This window comes from Mycteria americana, chromosome 4, assembly GCF_035582795.1.
Source record: "Mycteria americana isolate JAX WOST 10 ecotype Jacksonville Zoo and Gardens chromosome 4, USCA_MyAme_1.0, whole genome shotgun sequence".
Taxonomy (NCBI): Eukaryota; Metazoa; Chordata; class Aves; order Ciconiiformes; family Ciconiidae; genus Mycteria; species Mycteria americana.
In genome coordinates, this window is record NC_134368.1 from 43,041,734 (window position 1) to 43,064,648 (window position 22,915).

The following is a 22,915-nucleotide window of genomic DNA, read 5'->3' on the forward strand; positions in this document are numbered from 1 at the left end:
GCTGTGTTTTGGATTTAGTATGAGAATAATCACAGAATCACAGAATCAAATAGGTTGGAAAAGACCTTTAAGATCATCAAGTCCAACCGTAAACCTAACACTACCAAGACCAGCACTATACCATGTCCCTAAGCACCTCATCGAAACGTCTTTTAAATACCTCCAGGGATGGCGACTCAACCACTTCCCTGGGCAGCCGGTTCCAATTCTTGATAACCCTTTCAGTGAAGTAAAATTTCCTAATATCCAGTCTAAACCTCCCCTGGTGCAACTTGAGGCCATTTCCTCTCGTCCTATCGCTTGTTACCTGGGAGAAGAGACCGACCCCCACCTCTCCACAGCCTCCTTTCAGGTAGTTGTAGAGAGCGATAAGGTCTCCCCTCAGCCTCCTTTTCTCCAGGCTAAACAACCCCAGTTCCCTCAGCCACTCCTCATCAGACTTCTGCTCCAGACCCTTCACCAGCTTAGTTGCCCTTCTCTGGACACGCTCCAGCACCTCAATGTCTCTCTTGTAGTGGGGGGCCCAAAACTGAAGACAGTATTCGAGGTGCAGCCCTACCAGTGCTGAGTACAGGGGGACAATCACTTCCCTGGTCCTGCTGGCAACACTATTTTTGATACAAGCCAGGATGCCATTGGCTTTCTTGGCCACCTGGGCACACTGCTGGCTCATATTCAGGCAGCTGTCAACCAACACGCCCAGGTCCTTCTCTGCCTGGCAGCTTTCCAGCCACTCCTCCCCGAGCCTGTAGCGTTGCATGGGGTTGCTGTGGCCCAAGTGCAGGACCTTGCACTTGGCCTTGTTGAACCTCATACAATTGACCTCAGCCCATCGATCCAGCCTGTCCAGGTCCCTCTGCAGAGCCTTCCTACCCTCAAGCAGATCAACACTCCCGCACAACTTGGTGTCATCTGCAAACTTACTGAGGGTGCACTCGATCCCTTCGTCCAGATCATTGATAAAGATATTAAACAGAACTGGCCCCAACACAGAGCCCTGGGGAACACCGCTTGTGACCGGCCACCAACCGGAGTAAACTCCATTCACCACCACTCTTTGGGCCCGGCCATCCAAGCAGTTCTTTACCCAGCGAAGAGTACACCCGTCCAAGCCATGAGCAGCCACTTTCTCCAGGACAATGCTGTGGGAGACCGTGTCAAAGGCTTTACTGAAGTCTAGATAGACAACATCCACAGCCTTCCCCTCATCTACTAGGTGGGTCACCTTGTCATAGAAGGAGATCAGGTTGGTCAAGCAGGACCTGCCTTTCGCAAACCCATGCTGGCTGGGCTTGATCCCTTGGTTATTCCCTACATGCCGTATGATAGCACTCAGGATGATCTGCTCCATCAGCTTCCCTGGCACCGAGGTCAGGCTGACAGGCCTGTAGTTCCCTGGGTCCTCCTTCCAGCCCTTCTTGTAGATGGGCGTCACATTAGCTAATCTCCAGTCAGCAGGGACCTCCCCAGTTAGCCAGGACTGCTGGTAAATGATGGAAAGGGGCTTGGTGAGCACATCTGCCAGTTCCTTCAGTACTCTCAGGTGGATCTCATCAGGCCCCATAGACTTGTGAGTGTCTAAGTGGTGCAGCAGGTCACTAACCACTTCTCCCTGGATTATGGGGGCTCCATTTTGGTCCCTGTCCCTATCTTCCGACTCGGGGGGCTGGGTACCCAGAGAACAATTGGCCCTGCTATTAAAGACTGAGGCACAGAAGGCATCAAGTACCTCAGCCTTTTCCTCATCCTTGGTCACTGTGTTCCCTCCCACATCTACTAGGGGCTGGAGATTCTCCTTAGCTCTCCTTTTGCTGCTAATGTGTTTGAAGAAGTGTTTTTTGTTGTCTTTTACAGCAGCAGCCAGATTGAGCTCTAGCTCAGCTTTGGCCCTTCTAATTTTCTCCCTGCACAGCCTTGCTACACCTTTGTAGTCCTCCTGAGTTGCCCGCCCCTTCTTCCAGAGGTCACAGACTCTCCTCTTTTTCCTGAGTTCGAGCCAGAGCTCTCTAGTCAGCCAGGCCGGTCTTCTTCCCCACTGGCTCATCTTTCGGCACCTGGGGACAGCCCGCTCTTGTGCCTTTAGGACTTCCTCCTTAAAGAATGTCCAGCCTTCCTGGACCCCTTTGCCCATTAGGGCTGCCTCCCAGGGGACTCTCTCAACCAGTCTCCTAAACAGGCCGAAGTCTGCCCTCTGGAAGTCTAAGGTGGCAGTTTTGCTGACCCCCCCTCACCGCTTCTCCACGTATCAAAAACTCTATCATTTCGTGATCACTCTGCCCAAGACAGCCCCCAACCACCACATGGCTCACAAGTAACATGAGATAACATCACATGTTATCACAATGTTGATAACACGCTGATGTTTGAGTTGTTGCTCAGCAGTGTTTACACCAGTCAAGGACTCTTCAGCTTCCCATGCTCTGCCAGGCACACAAGAAGCTGGGAGGGGGCACAGCCAAACTGGCCAAAGGGCTATTCCATCCCATATGCCGTCATGCTCAGTATAGAAACCAGGGGGAGTTGGCCAGGGGGCAGCGGTAGCTGTTTGGGGACTGGCTGGGCGTTGGTCGGTGGGTGGTGAGCAGTTGCATCACTTGTTTTTTTGTTGCTTTTCCCTGGGTTTTGTTCCTCTCTCTCTCTCATTGTTTTCCTTTTCATTACAATTTATTATTGTTGTTATTATTATTATTTAATTTTGTTTCAGTTATTAAACTGTTCTTATCTGAGCCCATGAGTTTTCTTAGTTTGCTCTTCAGATTCTCTCCCGCATCCCACCGGAGAGGGGGGGAGGGTGAGCGAGCGGCTCTGTGGTGCTTAGTTGCCGACTGAAGCTAAACTCACCTGATGCTATTCTGGAAGACATGCTTTATCCAGGAATATTTTTTGATTCAGTACAGGGTACCTTGGCAAAAGATAAGGACTGGTTACTATAGAGGTCAGGCTGAATGCTCCAATAATACCTGCATTCAGTGAAACTTTGAATAATAGCATTGCAATAGCCTCTTCTCATGTCTTGCCTACTAGAGGAGATAAATCCCTGGCTGTACGCCCTGGGTCTGCTTCATGTTGTTAATCACTTTGTAATTTCCCTTAGAGAATATATTGACTAAATAGCCTCAGTCTCAGAACGTTCCTTTTTGCCTTTATACCTCTATGAAGCATCTATAGCTTTTCTCTGTGCTGGGAAAAGAAAATAACTTTACTTCTTTTAATATTTCAATGTTCCTGGTTTGTCTCAGTTTTCTCAGATCTGAAGTAGCAGACAGATACTTTGGCGAGAAACTCCAAATTTGTAGAAGGCTTTTAAAATCCTTCCTCCATAGTAACTGGGAAGCTGCTGTCCAGAAATTTTTAGTTCCTTGCAATCCTTTTTCTTTCTTCAGCTTTAATCACACTTCAGAAGAAGTTATCTCTATGAAAAATAAATTAATTGAAAAATGAAGTTTCCTTTTCCTTACATATCTTTCTGGACCTAAGTGCCTCAGCAGCCCTTCTAGTTTGATCAGGTGGAATGAAAAAAAAAGATGTTTATTTTCATGCATTTTTGTCTATACTGTTGAGTACAGAAAAAGGCAGGAAACCAACTAATACTAAAAAAATCACAGTTTGTGTCCAAAACATGACATTTGTGCCTGGAAAAATACCATGTCATGAGCTGATAATGCTGAAATTAAATTAAAGGATAATTCTTGGTAAAAAAGCCTAAGGCAGAAATGAAATACTTTCCTGATAATCTGGTGTGAAGCTGGGACAACCAGTCCCAATTTAAGAAAGCCATTATGATGGGGGAATCTAATGGGTCACCTGCATTAACATATTTTCAACTTCAAAGCACATGCTTTGATGCTCTTTCCCAATGTGGAAGCTGTACCAAGAATTCATACACAATGAATCAAGGCAGAAAAGAAATTAAAGTGGAAATTACAACAATAGTACAAGTAATAATGACTCTTCCTTATTATAGAATCATAGAATTGTTTAGGTTGGAAAAGACCTTTAAGATCATCGAGCCCAACCGTTAACCTAACACTGCCAAGTCCACCACTAAACCATGTCCCTAAGTGCCACATCGAAACGTCTTTTAGATACTTCCAGGGATGGCGACTCAACCACTTCCCTGGGCAGCCTGTTCCAATGCTTGATAACCCTTTCAGTGAAGAAAAATTTCCTAATATCCAGTCTAAACCTCCCCTGGCACAACTTGAGGCCATTTCCTCTCATCCTATTGCTAGTTACTTGGGAGAAGAGACCAACACCCACCTTTCCACAACCTCCTTTCAGGTAGTTGTAGAGAGCAATAAGGTCTCCCCTCAGCCTCCTTTTCTCCAGGCTAAACAGTCCCAGTTCCCTCAGCCACTCCTCATCAGACTTCTGCTCCAGACCCTTCACCAGCTTCGTTGCCCTTCTCTGGACACGCTCCAGCACCTCAATGTCTCTCTTGTAGTGGGGGGCCCAAAACTGAACACAGTATTCAAGGTGCAGCCCTACCAGTGCTGAGTACAGGGGGACAATCACTTCCCTGGTCCTGCTGGCAACACTATTTTTGATACAAGCCAGGATGCTATTGGCCTTCTTGGCCACCCGGGCACACTGCTGGCTCATATTCAGCCAGCTGTTGACCAACACGCCCAGGTTCTTTTCTGCCTGGCAGCTTTCCAGCCACTCTTCCCCAAGCCTGTAGCATTGCATGGGGTTGTTGTGACCCAAGTACAGGACCTTGCACTTAGCTTTGTTGAACCTCATACAGTTGGCCTCGGCCCATCGATCCAGCCTGTCCAGGTCCCTCTGCAGAGCCTTCCTACCCTCAAGCAGATCAACACTCCCGCACAACTTGGTGTCATCTGCAAACTTACTGAGGGTGCACTCGATCCCTTCGTCCAGATCATTGATAAAGATATTAAACAGAACTGGCCCCAACACCGAGCCCTGGGGAACACCGCTTGTGACCGGCCGCCAACTGGAGTAAACTCCATTCACCACCAGTCTTTGGGCCCAGCCATCCAGCCAGTTCTTTACCCAGTGAAGAGTACACCCATCCAAGCCACGAGCAGCCACTTTCTCCAGGAGAATGCTGTGGGAAACTGTGCCAAAGTCTTTACTGAAGTCTAGGTAGACAACATCCGCAGCCTTTCCCTCATCCACTAAACAGGTCACCTTGTCATGGAAGGAGATCAGGTTGGTCAAGCAGGACCTGCCTTTCGCAAACCCATGCTGACTGGGCCTGATCACCTGGTTGTCCTGTACGTGCTGTGTGATGGCACTCAAGATGATCTGCTCCATAACCTTCCCTGGCACCGAGGTCAAGGAAATTATAAATGTCCTCTTATAAATTTATGTGTTAAGACCAGTATCAAGACCTGATTGGGACTCTTAGGAACTGTGACCACTAAGAGTACTCACAGGAAAGATCACATAAGATCACAGTGTATCCAAGGTGCCTCTTTCTACTGCCATAACTGTAAAAAAAGCTGCGGTGTCAGACTTACTGACACCGGTGGCATTCGCTTTGTCAGTTAAACAAAAGACTAACCTATAAAATTATGTAAAGCATGTACAAATGTATGTTAGTTACTACTTTATGCAACATATCAAATTTCTTTCTATCTAGTGCTTCGAGGCACAAAACATTTGTTTGATTTTTCTTTGGACTTCGCTCAAATTTAAACTCTCCTTCAGGGCTATCAGATGAGCTGCCCAGAAGAAGCTCAATGGAGCTTGAAATATAGCAGGTGCTGAATGGATGCTCTCCCATGCCAGTAGCTGTAGCATGTAGCAAACTTGCCTTTATTGGCTTCTAAGGCAGTGAATCTGCCCTAGTTTTTCACCACAGCCTCAGGCATGCTGCTGATCATTTAGATTTAAGCTTATTGGAAGTTGTAAATGCATCTCGCTGCAGCTACCTGTGGCTTTTCAAAAAGATGCAACTGGCAAGTCAACTCAGAAATCCGCCTCAAACTTAATCTCAATAAATTGCATTTAATCTGTCTACTGTTTGATACAAAAGATCTTCTTTGTTAAAAACACATCCACAGACTTTGGAGCAGAATATGGATGAATGATTGATCAGACTCAGCAGCTGCGTGCAAAAAATATTGATTTTCTGTAGATAACAAAGCATCTAAACATTCAGGGTATATTACCATTTTATGTAACCTTAGAAAATAAGGTACTACAGCTTTAGTGTTCCAGGAAAGAAATGTAGTTCCTGGCTGTTAAGGTATTTCTTTCCAAGTATTTTGGGTTTTGTCCTTTCACAGAGTGCTCTAGAGATAGGTAATTATATGTCTTTGTGAGGGAGACAGATAAACTAGATACTGTAAAATGCATCCAGTTATTATCTTTTTGTTTTACATACATGGAAATTTAAAATTTATATAGACAGGAATATTTTCTAAGGGCCATTCCTGTTTGCCCTATATGCAGTCCACTGCCAATATGAAGTAAAAGCTTATCTTAAAATACCTTAAACATGATTATATTTACTCTCAGTGGAAAAACAAACAAAACCAGCAACAAATTCTTAAAACCACCTATTCATTTACACATATTTGGAAAAATAATCCAAAGGATGACCAAGATAAATAGTTGGAATTTAAAAACTGCAGACTTGACCTAAACTACTATGTAATTTGCTGTTAAAAGTGTTGATTTGGGAACGATTTGGTGTAGATGTGAACAGCTTAATGTATGATGACACATGTATCTAATTTTCAGGATTGACAGGATTATTCCTATGAGTAAGCTTTAAGTATAACTAATTAAAATAAAATTTATCCATAACCGGAATGGATTCTTTCAGAGCATTGGGAAACAAAGAAAAACAAAAGATACCACACCAGTAAAATAAGAGATCAAATTAGTCCAATACTGAAAGATTCAACCACTTTTACACCATCTAGTCTAGCATTTAGAAAATAAAATATTTAGTATTCAGAAGTCACTTGCTCAACAAATTTTGAACAAGTTTGAACTTTTTTTACTTACTTTACTTATAGCAACACTTTTAGTGGTGGAATTTACATTCCTTTAATTCCATAACTTAATGTGCCAGTGCACTGATGTGCCTAAGGGAGCATCTGAAATATAAAACTGGTAAAGACCAGATAGGCTTCAGAAGCAAGCTTAGTCCATCTGACTGACAGAGGTCACTTCCATTAATATTATATCTTAATAACTATGCCCTCAGACCGGCACAGAGCCTCACACATTAGCTTTTCTCATGAACCCTAGGATTGAAAGTTGTTTATAAAAAGGATAAAAGCATGACACATGGTTATAAAAAGGCATACTGCATGTACTAAGATTGATCTTTTTCTTCAGTACACATACTTCTAAAACACCCCTCTTCCTTTAGGCTGAAGGTGAGGAAGAATTATATCTTGAAGCCAAAATTCACCATAAAAACTGTTCTTTAATATTTCTAGAGCAGCTCCCTCTGGTGGATAATGATTATCAAGAAGAGTATATGAAGGATTAGACACCATCAGCTCTTACTGCTCTGCTCTTGTATTGTAATGACCAGCATAAACAGGATTATGCATGTCTGAAAATCCCGCTGCTCCTGATCCCATGGCTCTTCAGCTGTAGAGTAATGCCTACCATCTTATAGGTACTAGGACTCAGTCAAAGGCCATGCCCATGACCATCTCCCACATCTACAGAGTACGCCACGCTTTATGATTAACTAATGCATTTTTGCTTGCAAATAAAAATGCATCAGATTCAGCCTAACAGAGGAAATTATCAAAATCCAGATTTTTGAAAACTAAAGCATGGTATATTAAACCAGTGCATTTCACAGCTGAAGGAGGTAAAGGGAGCCTCCACTGTCAGTTACTAAGTGATACCTAGCTAGTTCTTAGTTATTTAGTTCCTTTGACTATCTATCCTTACCCTAAGGATCATCACTGTGCTTTTTACTGCTCTAGTAGTCGATATTGCACAAAGCTTCTAAATTGCGAGAACTACCTTGTATCCCTTACCTAGCTCCTTCCCATGGCAGGTTCTTCACAGACTGAGGATTTTCCTGTTGTGACTTTCCAAGCTTTATAATTTTTTTTTGGTGCCAATTAATCTGTAAAAATAGTACAGACCATGAGCTGCTTGACCTTTCCAGACCTCAAAATTATTTCTACATCAAGAATGAAAAATTATTCTGCTTAACTATGTGAATACTAGTTTCAGAAGAAACAAAAAAAGAGAGTTCCAGTTTACATGAAAAATCTGAATGTTACTGCAACTAGATATAAACAGTGTTATAAAAGCTTTTTTCGTCTGTTGTTAACTGCTGCTGAGCAAGTGTCAGACTAATTCCACTGTCTTCTAGGGCAGCACTTAAAAGCACAGAAAACATAACTGGGAAAAGATGGCTGAGAGGTTGAGATGTATCACTGACTAAGCAGTGCGATTCCTACATCATTCATAAGGAGTGTTTTCCTTTATCAAGTTGCGATTGCCTATTGTAGGGACATGAGAAAATCATCACCAACGAACTGAATGAACCTTGAAGAGTGGAGGAGCACCGAGGCAGAAAAGTACAAATAAGCACTAGGACGCGCAGTCACGCTGACCGCCTGACACCAGTCTCAGAGGGGCGTTCTGATTTACACAGGGGCTTCTCCACCCCCGGAGATCTGCAAGTGGACTGGACGTTTGGGCCAAATGGGATATCTTCTCCCCCAGGCATTTACCTTGCTGGCAGAGGTTTGCTAATCTGTAAAAGCAGCCACAACGTGCAAGACCAAACACCCAATCAGGCTCTAAATCCTGTTGTATCCTTGTCTCACCTTGCCATACAGGTCTACTCTATCCCTTTTGAGAAGACAAACCAGAGCACTGTGCACAGTGTTCAAAAGAAGGGGATGCCATAGTGTTAGAGAGCAGCAGAATGACTTTTTCTGTTTATTCCTCTGTTTGACACTGCTTTTTTGGAACACTGTACATTGAAATGCTGCTTTCTTAGAAAACATTTATTGTAACGTGGATAGATTTATGTGCTGCAGTCCCATAATCTCATCCCTGAATAATAATAGTCAACTCAGAACTCATCATTGCGTACATAAAGTTCAAATATTTTCCTCCTATTACTTTACATTACATACTATTATTTTCATCAGCCATTTTATCACCCAGTCACTCAGTGGGCTTTTTGTCCTTTTATAATTACTCACAGGTGGTCCTTTTCTTTACTACACTCCCATAATTTTGGTTTAACAACTCCCTTTCCAGGGAGTTGAATAAGTGAGATGTTTTAACAATTAAAATAGAAAAATAGATATTTTAAAATATATAGATTTTTAAAAATATATTTGTAAAATAGAAAAATAGATATTAAAATAGAGAAATAGATATTTTAATAATTAAGAACATAGAAATAACAGTAGTCTTTATAGCAGTTAGGCACCCTCTATGACAAGAGAATATCACCCTATTTCTCAAGATTTTCACACAAATATCAGCAAGTTACACTTTTAAGTGTTACTCATAGCATGCATCTCTGTAGGCTGTATCTACTCTGTAGTTTGTATCTTTTATATTTCAGAATAAAAAACAAGCCTAAACAGCCTCCAGGGAGGGAACTTGTGTTTTGCTTCTATGATTGTTAGAAGTTATATAATAATCACGATTCACTTTAGTTATCTCTGCTGACTGTGAGGAACGGTTAAGTACAATTGAGTATTAGTCCAGAAAATACTTACATGTTTAACTTGCATTAATAATCCCAATGAGTTCATCTGGTTCCTGTTGCAGGACTGAATGCCAAATGGGCTCATCAGGCATGTGATTAAAGATGCATATTTGGCTTTCAGTCCTGCAAGAGGAACCAAATGAAGTCATTCGGATTTTTAATGTAAATTAAGCATTACACTATAGTGGCACTGCTAAGGTGAGTAAAGATTAAACTGTTTGTAAAATCACAAGAGGAATAATTTCTACAACTTAAGCTTTAGTTTAGCTTTAACATAAAGAAAGTTTTTGAAAAGAAAGGGAAAGAAAACAATGAATGTTGCTGAGCACCAAAAGCAGAGACTTCTATGTGAAAATTGACACATCTGTTTTATTTTGCTTATGGAAGAGTGACAGAAATCGTGGACAAAACCAGTAAGGTGGTGGAGAATGAATGCATGGAGTATTAATAAGAGCACAGCATGCCAGTGCCAAGAGAAATGTTTCATTCTATCTAGCATTATAGTTGGAAGTCCTCATTTCTTCTGTATTTTTATATTTCTAGGGAATGTTGCTATTTTGGGAGTGATTGAGAATCTTTGCCTTAGCTCTGATCCTGCAAAATAGGTCAAGACATTTTGGATTCTCAAATCCTTCTGTATGTCAAAACCTAGAATAGACTCATCTGTTCCAGTTTTCACCTATTTAATTTCTTCTACTGCAGTTAGCTCTTGTTACAATGTCTTGTAAAGCTCGTAATGGGAAAACAATGGCAAAATATACTTTGAGCATGCCCAGCTTGTTTGATCTCGAACCTAGGTGTTTGAGCAATTATTTCACTAGACTACGAGGCATACATGTGAGAAATATTTCTCATTCCTCGTAATTGTGTGGTAACGATGTTAAGCATGAAAATCTTCCTACTGTTTTCCAAATACATTTCTCTCATGAACTCTGAAGCAGTTTTTGAGTAAGGTGATGATGACTTGGTTGTCCCCTGACATCTGTAATACTGTTTAAATGGCAACTTTTGAATCAAGGACTGACATAATCAAGTCTTGTCTATAAACCATCTTTACTATCAATGCTTCAAATAATGGGCTTTTTTTCAAACAAGACAACTTCACTCATAAACTAGCAAAAAATTCCTACTTTTGTTGTTATGTGAAATTAATGGAATATGATTCATTTAAAGCAGTTATTAATTTATTCTGCTTTGCAGCAAATCACTTGAGAGCGTTTGCTGCTTTTAATTTGCCAGAGTTTTGCTCTTCTACAAATCAAATTAGTAACCAAGTCTCTTGTTAGGCAGAATTCTAAGGAAACTGGAGTTCATGGGCAGTTAGGCAGAGATGCCCTAAGCTTTTGTTTCTGCTGGGGTCTGCTGCTTGCTAACAAGATGCCATCATAGGACAAGAGTGCCTAAGGCTTCTGATGTGACACAATTGAGAGTTATTGGGGCTACAAAACTCACTGAGCATCCAAACACTGTGTTTTATGAGCATATTTGAATCTCAGCCATGCAGTTTTTTTCTTTTGACTGTTTGTTGTTATGCAGCTGTACTAAAATATCAGCAACATCAAAATCTTTCTTTGATATGGATCATAAAGCACCCATAGTGGTCTTTCTCTATTAAGAGATTGTCAGCATTTCTGAAGACAAAACTTGTTTTTTCTCTCTCACAATGATCCTGTAAATTCTTTGTAATTCACTGTAAACACTTGAGTAGTCCTCAATGACTAAGGCTCACTAGTATATACAGGAGCTGTAAGACCCGACACCAGCTTTATGAGAGACCACTTCTCCAAGTGGACCCAGCTGAGGCAGAAGTACATCAACATGAAAGAAAACCCTCAAAGTAACCACTCCACTTCTGCAGAGTTCTCACAGAAAGGTCATTATTTTTTTTCATATAAAACATGCATTTATGCTGTGTAGTAAATCAGAACGACATGATACAATTTCCATTTCTTCCTTGTTCAATTATGCCATGCCATTCCCCAACTTCAACTATTCATTCTAGGATTGTGGGCTAGAGAGGGAGACTATATTATCTGAACAGCTACAGGAACATCTTTTTCTTGCAGTCTTGGAGATCTGGGCTACGAGGATTAGATGCTGAAGACCTTTCTCCACCTGAAGCATTAGGAGATTTTCCCAGAGTGAATGAATGCAACTGCAGAGCTTAGCTGACTTCTGCAGAGCTGCACTCATTGAGATACAGCAAAAACCTTTACCATGACACAGTCTGTTTCCTTTTATGGATTATTAAAAGTAAATTACAGATTATGTGGTTAGGCAATTCATAGCTAGTACTTCAGTTTAGCATTTCATTTACAATGACATTTGTATGAAGTGCCATGGGCATGTTTTCCATTTCAGAGAAGGAATACTAGAGTTAAGTAAAAGTCTAGTGCGTAGTGAGTGCACAGACTCAGCATAACAGAGACATGCCATAGTAATTTGGGAAAATACTTATTTCTTCTATTTATCTCGAAACCTTGTCACATCAAATTACAAAATCCACCTGAACCAAGTGACAAAAGTCTAAATTAAAGCACAATCTCTAGCTCTTCTTTCTCCACATAAAAGCAATTTGCTATCCTGCAGTCTGGGGGGAAAAGGGGGCTTTTGAGAGTTATTTTTTGGGCCTTGTGTAACCTCATAATCATTAAGTTTTACAATATTCTCCATTATTCTCTGTAGGCAACTTTATTTCACTCTTCTAGAATTCCATAGTTCCTCTGTGGGCTGTCTCTATATCCACTCTTTGGAGAAATTTGCTTTGATCTTTAAACATCCCTTGATATCAGCTTCTTCAGCTTATGGAACACCTTTCTTCCTTCCCTGTTTAAAAACTGCTTTCTTTCCATTCCTTATCTGTGGACTAGATTTCCCATGGCCCTTTTGAAATTAAGGTTCCCAAATTCTGGGATCCATTTTAATGGTAAATACAGTTCACTGTATATGAGTAAATAAGATCAGAAGTTTGACTGATCTCTTTTTAGGTCAGAAGAAAGGCTCAATTAAACTGATTAATTGATATCTTGTTCCAAGAGTGGTCAATAAAACCATAAACAAGAACATAATCCACAGTGGATGAATGTCAGATGGTATATAATGCAAAGTATAGATTTTTGATATCATATATGACTGCTACTCAAAGCAACTCATTGTAGAACTCACAAAAAGAGAAAAAAAAATTACTGATTTAGTTCTGAACAAGGGCAGGATTTGGTTCAAAATATCTCAATCAAATAGTGACTTTGTAACAGTGATCTATATCCTTATAGAAGAAAAGAGATGCCATATTAACTATTCAAAATACTATTGCTTACCTTCAATTAGCAGCGGTATATAAAAATGTGAAGCCTGTAAAAAGAAGGAAATGAAAAAGAGCAGCTGAAAGGGTAAAATACAGCATGGAAAATAGCTAAAGACACTGCACTAGCCAATCAGAATAAAAATAACTTCACACCAAAAGCACATCTAAAAGGCCCCCTCTCTGAAAAAAGGGCCATCTAGGATGTACCATAATTAAATGAAACAGGAGGCTCTTATAGCAAAAACACATTAAAGACATGGAAGTTAGGACTAAATCAGACCAGGAGAAGCATTACCTTTCATAACATAGATGTGAAACTGTTAATGATGCAAGACAAAGAAAAGATTTGAGGAATGTAAATACCCCAAAGCTATGACTAATTTTACAGACCTATGGTAAGCATGGAATCTGGCAAACAGCTGTATGGCCTTGCAATCCTGTGCCAAAGATCCGTGATTTCAGGGTCAACAGATCCTGTAGGTACAAAAAGGATGCTGTGGGAAGAAAAAGCCATCACAGAAAATTTGAGCATCCCAGTGCCTTGATGTTCATAGCAGAGAAGCCTAAGGAAAGCTGATACCACAGCCTTTCTTTATAGGAGGTAAATCTGAGGAATCGTTTCAGTTAGGCACGCTAATAGATCATTTAAAAACAGACCAATACATTGAATATTAATAAATCACACAGATCATGTGATATTTGCTCGATATTTCAATGTGAATTTGCCAACATGTAAGGTATATTAATTATCCTTTAAATCAGCTTTACTGCCAGAGGAAAGGAAGATTGCTGGTAGGATTTCAGCTTCCTAGAGAAATCTAGGTTATTCTGCAATAATGTGCAAAGAAAATTGATAAATTCTGTAATACAGATTTGAAATAGTACTTTCAAAAAGAACTAGAGACAGAGAAAAGGGTGATGAGGCTAACCATTGAATGGCTTCTGTATAAGAACTTATAGGTAGCTATATATTATCGACTTGAAAAAGACATAGATCAGAGAGAATACGATAGAGAGCTATAGGCTTATGTAGGCTCTGAATGAAGTGAAAAAAAATTCTATTCACTTTTTCCTACCAAAACACCTGCACTAGGTGACATGTGCTTAAATTATCAAGCAACAGATTTAAAACAAGCGAAAGAAAATAACAATTGTGAAATTACATAACTTTGCCATGGCATTTAGCAGTAGCCAAAATGTATTAAGAAATAATTAAAGAAGTAAGAAAAGAAAACCGATCAAAGACTAGTGTATATGATTGTGGGAGAAAATAATATACTAAAACATAAATTACTGATTTTTTAAAAAAAACTTGGAGGAAATATTAAAGGATCTTGCATCTACCTTTATTTTCTATATGCTTTCCCTAAGCATCTGTGATTGGCCACTGTCAGCGATGGGCTACAGCAGTGATGGATTGTTGCTCTGCTCAGTAGGATCATTCCAATCCAACTGCTATTGCTACATTTCTAATGCTATAGCACTTTGGCAGAAGAGGATGTTAAGGCAATCAAATCAGGTTCAGATGAACTAGGATGGTTAAATGTTCATATCATATAATTTTAGCTATATTTTGAAGTTGCAATGCATTTGTCCAAAACTGAAATCATTCCATTAGCATTTTTAATAATTCTAGTCATGGCTATGATTTTTAAAAGGTGGGAGGTGTTTTTTTGGGGGAGGGGGGGAGTGTTGGTTTTTTTTTTAAACAAGACAACTACTATGCACATCATTTAAGTTTAGATGTTTGCATTTATTTTGTGATATTACATCTTAAAACCTAGAGTAGTGCAAACAAATCAGGCAAAATCTGAGGGAGAGATTATATAACATTCAGAGAAGGTACAGTGTTCATGGCATAGTTACTCTATAATATCATTCAGATATAAATTTGCACATGATAATCATTATTTGTTTTGACATTTGCCAGTGCCATGCCTGACTGTTACTTACTTGGAAGGCTAGTTTTATGTAATTTTTATTCTCGTCATGTATTTCTCCTGACATCCCCTTGCCTTCAGATGGTCTTGATGTTATATATTTGAGTATTATAATCATAGAGACTTCAAACAGTATTTAAAACACACTGCAATATTATATGACAGTATGTGTGGATATGAGTATCAAAATTTACTTTAAAATGAGATGTTTTATGAATTCTTTAATATTAATGGTATTATCTACCCTTTAAAATCTACTATAAATTTGGGTTCACTTATGTGTAAGTACATGCATATATGTGTATAAACATTTGCATGTATACATGCATATATGAGAGTTTTATATGTAGGTTTAAAAAAAAATACTAAAGATACTGCTATGCTTCCTCAAGTCTTTTGAACATTTACCAGAGATGCATCTAACGTAGAATTATATAGGATCATTAACAACAGGGAAAAGAAACATCTTCCCTTACATTCAGTGAGTGGACTTCTAGAATTGACAGCTGGTATAGTGCTGTTGCATAAACAACTAATTAAATAGGGGCAATCATCTTATCCAGCAACTAATGCCTAGAGACATGGCCCTGAAGAGGCCCTTGCACCCGTGCAGAGCCAGAGGAAGGCTGGCTGGTCACCGACCATACGGAGGGTTACGCTGCTCCCTTGGCTCCACTCTCCTCTCTCCTGTCACTCATGTCTTCAGTCAAAATTTCAATATTTATCTGAAGTAGTTGCTGCAATGTTAAAGCAGAAGACTTTGAAGGAGCATGGGAAAACTCCGCGTGTCTCAAATGCTGTATAATTGCATTAAAAATCACAAAGGAAGACAAGCAAATACTAGACACGGTTTGCTATGAGATACATCATTTAACTGCTTATATGCTTGCTCAAGGAGGACTTGAGAAGCATAGTGAGGTCAGCTGAAACTTCTCAAAGGCCTTACTATGCTACCAAAAATCACAAAGTTGTACAGAAAAGTATTGGTCTTGTACCTTTCTTTAAAAATATTGCTCCTGACCTTTACATGTAAGAGCCTAAATTCTCCCTTTAGAAATACATTCTGAAGAAGAAAAATGAGGCTGAAAAGAAATATTTTCTGTAATGTGCTCTTACCACATCTGCTCTATACAACATGTATAGTTAAAGTTGTAACCAATACTTCTAATACTTATCTGTGTCCATTCCTTTAAAGGGAAAAGAAATGGTTTTTATTTAGGTGAGGAAGCTGCAGAACTTTTTATCTTTTAACTGCTTAAGTTCTTCATAGTAGCAGGCACACATCCAGGCAGTTTGTAAAAACATACAATAGATTATAAAAACTCTTTTTGTGTGTGGCATTTTGTCTGAATGCCATGACACCCCATTGAAAATCACGTACCGTCTAAAAGAGTGGCAATGCAAATGCATTACCTCTGCAATGGAGACTGCTGGCCTTTAAGAAAACAGTTTTCTTCCTTTGATAATATTTTGAGCCATGTCCTGCTGCTGTTCCTTTCAGAGTGCTGCTTTATCTTACTTTCTTGATGACCTCCTGTAGAGGTATGCTTCCTTCCTGTTGACTCATGCAGCGTGGAGCACGTCAGGCTCTGCAGAGTTTCTTAAATATTTGGTTGAAGGTCAGTCCTGCCATCCAAGAGAGAACAAACACGTAACATTATGCTGTGCTACACTTGCAGAAACTCGGAATGAAAAAAAAAAACCAACAACCAACAAACCAACCACTTTCCCAGTATGATGGTGTTAATTTATAACCCTGAGATGCTATAACCTGTGCTACTGGAGGCTTGCCAAGAGTAACAGCTGGATGCTCAGACAAGCATATTTCACTTATTTTACAAACCAGTAGAAAGCAAAGATGCAGGCAAGTCATATGTGAAGAAAAGGCTGGGGTTTTTTTGCTGCTGACACCGTGTAATTGAATTACGGGGCAGTGGTTTGGTGCGAAGCCTTGATCCCATTGAACAACGGCAAAACTCCTGTTATCACTTCATCTAGGGAAATTCATGTGGAGCTTTTTGGAATAAATCATGGAGACCTAGAGTCCCAGAAAGCAAAACCTCTCCTACCCTTCGGTTCTCTTCCTCTTTATGCCAAAAGTCTGCACGTGGGTGAAAAACACTGCTTTAGGCAGATTGTTTGGAAATCCAGAAATAAACATGGCAAGACTTCAGTGCTACTATTTACCTAGAACAAACATTCATGCATATGCACACAACAGACTCATTCTTTGCTTAGAAACACACTTTAGAAAGTTTTCTAAGAAAACGTAGAAAATTTGACAAAGCTATGGTATAACCTCTGAATAGCTTCAAACAGCTATGGTGTTTAAAAGAAAATAAGGTGCTTTGCTTTCACACATGGAATTTTCCCTCCAAGAGTCATTCCTAAACTAGCAACATTTAACTTTGCATTAGAGAAATATTTGGCACATGTGCTTTCACTGAGCCTCCAGCAATAGGAATCCAAGAAGTGTAACTTCCCAAAAGCTCAAGAGGCCTCTATTTTATAACCTATAAAGAGATAGTGAGATAGAGATTTGGCTTATGACAGTAAGACTGAAGCTTTTTTTAGATAATTTCATAGATTTCTAAAATATTCTCATTATATATTTTGCCCCACATACTGAGTATTCAGTTTTTATGCACAAGAATTGGTGTTAATGATCACAGAAATTGGTAGCAAAAATAATTAAGAATAACACCTTTTCTAAACATGTTTTCTGCAAAAAATGTAACAACCATAGAAGATGCATTGCCAAAGTTTGGCAAATGGATTCTTGACCACAATGGGAAAGCTGTCTATAAATTCCTGTTTTTAAAGTGGTTCTGGAAGTCACTCTTATTTGGGCTATGAAAGTCTTCTTTGCATGTTGCCATGGCATTGTTTTACCTGAGAGCTGCACTTGTGTTCTTTGTTTTGTGCAAATCATTCTTCCAGGCTTTTCTACCTTCTTTTGATTTTCTTAGGCTCTACAAGCAAATATATTTTTCATTTTATCCAAATGATAAGGTGATTTTAGTGATTTCTCAGGTCTATGTGTCCAGGACATTAGTTGCTGGATAGGATGATCGCACCTATTTAATTAGTTGTGTATGCAACAGCTCGTAAGCCACTGTTACCATAGCATCTGAGACCTTTCTTTATGATCTTAATATACAAGAAGATCAACATAGCAATAAGGTAGGGAAAAGTTCTTATTCTTCTTTTCTACATGGAAAACAGAGAAACCACACTACTACGGCATGAAAGAGAGAAGCACTGGTCTGGCTTTTCAGTTTTCAAAAGTTTCCTCTCTGTGATGAGTTTTCCAGTGGTATATTTCCACTTCTGCATCAAGGTGCATAGATTGAGCTTGTGGTTGTCTGTCTAAGCAAGCAGACATATTATTAGAAGAATATTATGTGTAAAAATACATTTTGTTTCATCTTAGATTAGTTTATACCTTAATCTCAATTATATAAGCAACAAATACATTTATTAACCTAATAAGTATTCTTTGGCTGTAATTTAAATGTTAACAAAAGACAACTTAATTGCATTAAGAAAGTTACTGTTACTGTATTTTCTGTGACTTATCAGGTGAATATTATGTACATCAATCACTGTTTTAGTGTTGAAAAAAATTGCAATTACAAGAATAACACACATTTTAATAATGCCAAATGTTGTTTCACTATGTAAGAGTCCATTGTCAAGATGCATAATATTCAGATTTCCTTTCATTTAATAGCAGAGCCAATGAAGAGAAAAAAAAGAGATATAACTTTAGTACCATCATATTTTCATTTCTGTTAAATATCACACTGAGTATGGTTCACATTTATCAATTTGAGTATGCAGCAGTTATGGGCTATGCTTTTGTGTATGTAATTTCTTTTATTAATTTTCCCACAAATCAAATTATATGAGAAGAAAAAGGGGAAATAAAGATAATGGTTTCATAAATATCTTAAGGGCAAATCATAAATTGCATCACGAATCTTCGCTGTATTGTCCTTTTTCTCTGTCTTTCAGCGGGAGAAAGTGGAATCAGAAATTCTCGTATAACTTTATTTTCCTCTCATAATAAATCATACAATGATTTAAATGGTTTCCAGCCTTCTTTCCATATGCTTCCTTGCTGCTTTACATAGGTACTAAAAAGTAAGGCTTTTTTTTTTTTTTTTGTGAAAGCAGGTGCATATATTTCAAAAGCACATGCAATCACAAAAGCATTCACAAAACCAAACTCCTGTCTTTAAGAAGCAGTCATCCTTCCTTCGACAATTAAAATATTCATTTGGATTTGCAAATGTTTCTTTTTTTGTTTTCAGTTCCCAAGTTGCCTCTGACCTGGTTCCCCTTTTCCTTTCAAAATACCACGAACAGGTCTTTTTACTGACGTAAGTCAGAGAATCTTACAAAGTAAGGTAGGCTGTGCCCCCTGCGTGAGAAGGGGCTGTTCTGGCAGCTAGGCACCACAGAGGCTGGGAGGGCAGTAAGGTGACAAGCTGCACCATGCAGTGCTGGTATATGACACCGAAGCTCAATGAGGGTGGTATGTGGTCAGGAACAGCAACCTGTTTAGCTCCAGAAGCTGCATACCCAAGATTTAGTCTGACCGAGGTGTACATCACATCCCTTAGAGTGCCTAAGGGAAGCAGTTGTGTGCATCTCCCAGGAAAGGGGTGTACAGAACCACAGGGGTTTCCTCAGCAGTTACCCACTCCCTTCACTGGTCAGTGAAGTCAGCCTGCACAGCTCCTCCTGGTTTACTTGCTCCTGTATTTGGGGATCTGGATTAGCTTTGCACAAGCCAGCCCCACCTGGCAGCGGTGACCTAACCCCACGGAGACCTGTACTATGAATTGCTCCAGTGCTGAATGTCAGCATCTTCTCCAGCTGTGTGTTTACGTACCACCTCTGTATGTTAAGATCTAAAGGCTGTATCAGCAACTATGCTTTGTGCATCTTCAGCTAGGGAATATCCAGTGAGATCTTAAGCCTGAATATAAAAAGAGGTTGAGAAGAATGAGCTTGCCAGATGTCATGTTTCATAGCTTTTTAAATGTAGGTAGCTGAAGTCTAATGTCAGAAAGGAGGGCCGTTGTACACTTCTGAGCAGCGTTACCCAATGTCTTTTCACTTCAGACTGTGCTGGGAAACTACTGGTACAAGATAAATTAATTTCATCTTGACTGCTTTGTCAATCAGTGTAAGAAGATATTAAATCACAATAGAAAGGACATTGTAATACAGTGATTATTCTCCTGGCATACCCTAAAGCATGAAGAGCAGCCAAGAGTTTCATATAGTACAGGACAGTAATTACCTCATGACAAGTATGCTCCCTGTAGATCACTTTAGAGCTATTTTAAAGATATTGGGGAGAAAAGCATGTATATGTGTTGTACTAGAAGATGACAAAGATGGCACTTTACAGTCACAAAAATGAGCTTTAGCTGACTGTGAGGTACACAGTGATTAGTTTAAAGTGTTAACAGCCAATTGAACACCTCTTCAGTTGAAGCATATTTATAACAGAGCGTAACAACCAGTTAATCACACTCGGAAGCTGTAGCACAAAAAAGAAGTTGCAAAACAAGACCCTTCTTTTTTCAGTTATTTAGCTTGATCTAAAGCACTTCCTTTGTATTTTTGCCTCTTAAAGGTACTTAAAAAATGCAAGACCATTCTTTCATTTTTTTTAAAAACACCACATTTGACACAAATGCGGAATATTGCTAAAGAAGGATTGTTGAAGCTATGGTTTGAGTTCTGGGGAATGTCAGTGACTGACCTAAATTGAAAGCAGTTTACAACTCCTGCAATAAGATATTCAACAACTTTGCCATATGCCTCATTCCCATCTTGCCGTACACATTTGCTTACACAGTTCTAACACTTGACTATTTTAACATCCCTGGAAAACTGCATATGGTTAGTGTTTCTCCTCTTCTCTTCACACAAGGACAACTACTAGAGTATTTTTTCTTTAGCCTAAAAATTTCCCTGACACCCAATATACTTGATTTCTGTTTCTATCCTAACAAACTATGGCATAAAGATAGCATGTGTGCTTGTGTCTATGTAGGATTTTTTTCCCTGAACTGTCTACGCTTTCCTTGAAAATGTGACCTTCATGAAGTATAAGAAATTTGAATTGCTGTATGCATAAATATTTGCTTACAAACTTTTTGTATAAAAAAAATCTTCAAATATTACGATGATAGTTGAAAAACCAGCAAATTAATTCAATTATAAAACACAAGTATCAATAGGTCAGTGCTAAACAGGCTTTAAAAGTAAATTCTATAACTTGATGTTTAGAAAAATATTACTGCAGAATACATCCATGTCTGCAGATTTAAGACAGGACATTATCCTTATTTTTATCAAGAATCATATGAAGACAAGGTTAGTAGCAAATACGTGTGGATGCACTATGCATTCTTCATGTGTAATAAAGTCAGGGGGATCAAAAAACTACAGTGCTGCAATATTGATTACTCTTTTGCATAGCATGGAAATGGAAAAATGGTAATAACGTATTTACATTTTTTTGTAATGTCCCCCTAGGGCATATGCTGATATTGAAACAGGACAGAAAATAAAGGGGAACATGATTTTGTGGATATTATTTACAAATAGGTATTATGAAGTGCTAGTCTATTTGTATTTCTCTCTTTTTCTTTTTCCCTAACCAATCTCACAAAGATATAAGAATAGAAAGGAAAGGCATTACTTCATTGTCAGTATTCTTGCCACGTTCTTTAATAAAGGACTAAAATATACGTTCATTTTTAAAGAGCTCAAGGACTCCTTAACAGAAATAGAAGACCTCTCACAAAGGAAGAAGAGGACTCAGAAATTCATGCAGAAAAGGTGAAATCCATCCTTGGAAGAGGGCCAGCACATAGTCCAGGTCCCATTTAGGTTTTAATTTGACAACTTCATTGACACTCATGCAATCCTGTGCCCAATGTCTGCTCCCAGGGTGAATTTCACGCAGGATAATAGAATATAGAACAAAGGCCAAAGAAAGCATTAAGAACTGTTGTGTTTACAGGACATATATAAAGTATATTCTGCCTAGACATAAGCAAATTTTGAAGCAGCATGAGTAGGTACAGCTATGGGTTAAGGATCCGAATGAACCACCGGTGGTTTTTTAATCTACTAAACTTAACTGAAGAGGAGGGACTTGCTGTGCCCTGTGCTATTCTCTTAACACTTATTATTCCCTCTTTAGTATTCTCTTCTTCAGCTCTCCAGTACAACACATCAGGCATTATACCCTATCTCCCCTATAACATGTCCCCTGTGTCTTTGCAAAATAAAGCTCTTCTCACAAAAGGCTAAAGATCACCTCCAACAGATGACTCGGGATCACCAGAGTTTCCGCTGCTATACAGTTTAACCTTTAGTTAAAGACCAATCTGTGAGGAGGCATTACATTTTTTTTCAAATCCCCTGGGTAGTTTCTGAAGACAAATTCCACTGTTCATGTGTAAGTAGAAAGCAAGAACCAGAAAATGCTAGTTTTAGGAAACACAGTATTTTCTAACAGAATTGGAGCTATTTAGCAAGCAGCACAAAAATAGGTTTTGTGTTAATAAAACTGGTATGTTCACAATTCATGTATTTTAATTTAATTTTTTTTTTTTAACTGAGTGGGATGAAGCTTTTAAAAGCCTCTTAGCTTTACCAGTGGTGGTGTTTCATTTTACCACTGTTTGTAATTATCTATTTATACTAACATAACAAATGTGGTGCCTCCAGCAGAAAGCTAAAGGTTGATGAGAAACAGAATGAAAAAGCACCTAAATACTAGACTAGTCAGCAAGATTTTCAGGTTTGTTAAAATTAATACAAGCTATCATTAGAGTACTCTACAGTTCAGTGCTTCATAAATAGAAAAACCAAAGCAGCAATGCTTTTTGTACCTTTCAGCTTGATTTTTATGTTGTTTTATCTTTCTTTAACAAATCAGGATACAGA